Below are 4,503 nucleotides of genomic sequence, written 5' to 3'. Positions count from 1 at the left end.
TTTGGTTCAAAACATGTCTCCTCCACGCTGCTTTGGTGTTCAGTTCTGAAGGCACCTTTTGAACTACTCCTGTGCCAGCCCAACCCTGTAAGCACAACATTTGTCTCGGTGAGGGTTGAGACTGAGCCTGGTTAAGTGGCGGCAGCTCTGGAAACCCCCAAGCAGCAGCAGGCTGGCAGCACAACCTGTGTGCTGAAAAAAAAAACAACAAAAAAACACAACAAAACCCCAACAAAACCTATTCACCACCATCACCGATATTATTAATCAGCCCACAGTTTGCTCAGACAGGAAATTGTTACTGACCACTTTAATTTTACTAAACAAATGAAACCACCCCATTACTCATTCAAATCTAATAAACCGCAGAACACAGAGGAGGAAGTGAGCACTTTAAAATGGCTTGGAGAAAAGTTCTCACTTTATTTTGACATTTAATTAAAGCCAGACTTTTTACAGGAAGGGGAATAATTAAATGGCAACAACATGTGTACTGTGATAATCGTCTCCATTGTCATCTCAACATGCGACTTGCTACTGAAAGCAGAGGGACTTTCTGTGCTGCTCTTTATGTTCCTAGAGCATTATCTGCTCCTCAGGAAGAAAATAATTAAAAAATACATTGACTACCAGGATGGATCTCTCTGTCATGCCCTGTTGGGTGATACTGGGCTTTGTTAGAAAGGAGCCGATGAAATAAATTTCCTGACGCTTAATATCTGCAGATGTTCAGAAAGCGACTTCCTGAAGATGAGCCCTGCAAAACACCTGACAGCCAGCTGTTTTGTCAATGCCTTGGCATTTCCTCATCATCAAGTGTTTAAAATATCAACAAAATATCATTGCAGCTTTAATATTTGCAGTTCTAACACTGGTTCAATATGTGATATGATTTGTATGCATATGTAAATATTGTCTTTGCAGTCAGATGGCAGAAAAAGCATGAACGTACTTGTACCACAGAGAGTATTTGCTGTAATTGTTTGCCTTTCTTCTCAACATCAAATTACTGCTTTAAATGAAGGTAATTTCACAAACAAGCAGAAACACCATTTTTGCTATGGGAATTCTTACTCCAGTGTAAAAGCTGTATGATGAAGCTTCATGTTTAATTGCTTTTATCTGAGAGTTCATAAATGTGAATTATTCCTTTGTGGAATTTTGGCTTCTAAAAGATGGTCAAAGAAGAAAAACACTGGTACCAGATAATCTCATTAAAGGGCAAATATCACAATGAAATTAACATGCAACAGGGTTTTGTAGCACTGGAAAGGCCATGAAAACATTTTCAAGCATATATGAGCGTTCCTGTCTGTACAACACATGCTCTTTGGGACTGTTGGCATATGGCTCATTCATGCTTGGGGGGACAGATGCTGTTTGCTGGAAGGTCCTTGCCCATTTGGAGCTGATGCTTCACCTGCTTTGCTGTCGACAATCTACTGTAGCCTTAATCCAACGCACACAGGAGGAAAATCTACAGGAAGCTGAAAATTAAAAGGAATTCTATGAATTATATCGCCTATAAAAGAAGCCTGCATGCTTAGTAAAATCCGTGTTCAGTCACCACCAGAATGAACTAGTGTTCGATAAAAGAAATGGATTTTGTTACCATGCATCAGTCCCATGCATGGACCACGTTATCCGCACAGTGCTGGCATGGAGATGGCCCCTCTTCCCTTCCTCATCACAGATGTGCTGCAAAATCGGATGCTATCCACTCTGCTTCCCATTCTTCAAAATATTCTGCCTACCACTTTAGTTAGTCTTACTTAATTTGTTTTGCTATTTGGAAGGAGTTACAGATTTTCTACATCCTAGAAAACAGCTGTCATTTTTACAGGAAAAAACTATGTGATTCATAATTTTCCAGAAATATGCACATTACACATGTAGCATACTGGCACCTTCTGAAAAACACGCTAAAACTTGAGACTTGTACCATATTGTTTCTGTTTCTGTGCTTTACGTACCTGTTCAAAGACCACACCGAACCTCACAGCTCGCAAGGAAAAATCTTTGCCGTCTCTTGTGCCATCAGCATTCTCCAGCTGAAAGGAAAGTAGTTGCACCTGTGGTGAAAATTTATTAAATCAATTACTGCTTATGACAAAGTCTTTGTCTTTAATTAGGAATCGTTTAACTTGGACAGGGAGCTCAGGGAGCTCAAGGACGACTTCAATGAGCAGGTAGTGTTTGTCCTGAGCCCCCTGAACAAGCCAGATATGAGCAGGATTGTCCAGACAATAAATACTGTGTGCAGCTGCGTCATGGTGTATCGCCACAGCGCTCGGGCGTCTGGCCCATGTCCATGGCGTGTGTGAACCTTGCGAATCATGAGACAGTGCACACCTGCACTTAGCTTAAACTTAAAAGCTTACATACACTGCGTGTGCAAACTATTTTTCCTTTTCACTGAGTATAAAGGCAGGCAAGCTCCAGGGCTGGGCCAGAAGCCTCACCTATGGGTGGACGCACCGCACGGGAATTTTCCCAGTTACCAAGAGACTCCTGGTGCTGGCTGCAATGGGGCTTCCCAGCCAAAGGGTGGGCCTGGGTGACAGTAAGGATGTAACTGGTGAGGTATCCTTTTCTTAGTCTCTGTAACGCTTCACATGATTTGATGCTTTGTTCCTATAGCTCTTTTATCATATTGTGCATAGTAACTAGTGCTGTTTCTTTTTATCATATTGCATGCTGTTTTCATGTATTATATTGTAATAAACTGCATTTATTCTTATATTTGATTTGGAATTCATTTTGGCTTGGTATCCAGTCAATCAGCAAAACAGCACCTTAGGAAGAAAATGATTCTAAATGGTGCCATTTTGTAATGGCATTTTCCAGTGGCACAGAGGACTGTGGAAGGCCCAAAGAGATGGAGTATTGGGAGCTGTAGGACAGAGCTTTTTGCTAAGCCAGAACATGCAAAGGAAATTCACAATGTAATTCTGATTCAGTGTTGAATTTCAGTAATTACTTTCTACTTGTTTGTTTTTTTTCCTTACCTTTTTAAAAGCAGCTTCCTCAACTGACTTCATCAGGAGCCATGGAGTAAAACGCTGTGATGAAACCAGACTGTCGTGACAAGGATCCTGAGGGAGGTTGGCAAGAAATGCAATGGAAAGGTGTCATGGCCAAGACGACCCTCAGCTCCATCTTTCCTTCTTGTCATTTTGAGAGGTGAGCTTTCACATGTTATACAGAATAGAAAAAACTCATAGATACTTGAAAAAATATTATTAAACACAGTGAGCATTTCATAAGATGCCAGGGAACACACTCCTTTTCAGGAGGGATAGCTGGGTGTTGTGAATAATGCACTCTTCAGAAACCTAACCTCCAAAAAGTCAAAAAATTATTTATGAAGTGCATGTAAGGATAACAGTAGTCTATCCACTAAGCTAAAAATGCCTTTCTGTCCTCTACTTTTTAGCATCATTTACAGGGTACCTCATATCACAAGGTGTACCGCCAAAGCTATTCTATACATGCGACAGGGAACCAACAGCTTTGCAGTTCAGAGGTTGTTTCTAATACCCTTCCTCTGGCCCAGGTCTGACTAGGACTTCAAGACATTTTGTAAGGATGCGGTACAAAACAAAGTAATCTGAGTTTCAAGGAATAACCTCCAACATTTTCTATTTCTGTTCTGCAAATGATTCTTCCATCTCACTGCGCGGCAATGCTTGGCTAGGACCCTGCCAGCCGAGGAATCTCCTGCAAGCCCTCCGGATGCAAGACTGCTTCAAGAGCTGCCTGTCCAGCTCAATGCCACCCTAACGCCCTGTGTTCCTATGCACGGTATTATTAAAGACAGTGGTATTTCCTGCTCTGAAGCTGTACATTCCTATCACTTCCTCTGAAAGAATAACTTTGGAGTAAGTAAATAGCAGCCTTCAAAGGGAGGTTCCACTACAGAACTATTTAGCCTGGCTTGCCGCAGCTCTGGAAGTCCCCGAGCATGCAGAGCCACTGAAGCGGTTTCTCACCAGTTTTTCCCTACAGATCCCAATCCAGCCATGCTTCCAGCAAAGGAGGGTGGGGGAGGCCCTGGCCAGGGCTAGTTTTCCCCTGTGCACACTTTTTTGCCACCCCTGGGCTGCAGGAGGCTTGGGGAGTATGAGTTCCCTGCGAGGGCTCCCCAGCAGCGCAGGTAGAAGTCTTACCAACAAAAAAACCTCATTATACAAGGGCTGAGAGTCCTCCTCCTCTCCTATCATCATCTCAGCAGTTTTAAGAAGTGATGGTATAACCTTGTTATAACCAAAAAACCTCACCAAGCCCCCACTTTCAGAGCATTTTCAGAATCCTTTCCAGTGTACCTCATCCTTTATGTTTGCTCAAACAACTGTTTAAACAGTTTGTGTTTGCTTAAGCAACTAGCTTTATATCCTGGCTCAGTAAATAAACCTGTAACTCCATGCTTTCCTACAGTTACTTCTGCCCTGATTATTGCAAAACAAACAGGAGAAAATTATACAAAGAAAATGGTATCTTTAA

The 4,503-nt window shown here is 42.1% G+C and overlaps 1 long non-coding RNA gene across 1 annotated transcript; it reads right to left on the bottom strand.

The window, feature by feature from the left end:
* Nucleotides 1–399: 399 nt before the first annotated feature.
* On the bottom strand, nucleotides 400–3,232 carry LOC121093944. The gene is made up of 3 exons (XR_005829694.1): nucleotides 3,009–3,232; nucleotides 1,974–2,072; nucleotides 400–1,487 (listed from the first exon to the last, which is right to left on the bottom strand). It is a non-coding gene; the product is annotated as an uncharacterized LOC121093944 (long non-coding RNA).
* Between the last annotated feature and the right edge of the window lie 1,271 nt (nucleotides 3,233–4,503).

This window comes from Falco naumanni, chromosome 9, assembly GCF_017639655.2.
Source record: "Falco naumanni isolate bFalNau1 chromosome 9, bFalNau1.pat, whole genome shotgun sequence".
Taxonomy (NCBI): Eukaryota; Metazoa; Chordata; class Aves; order Falconiformes; family Falconidae; genus Falco; species Falco naumanni.
The sequence above is the reverse complement of the archived record's forward strand: the minus strand, read 5'-3'. Positions and strand labels throughout refer to the sequence as shown.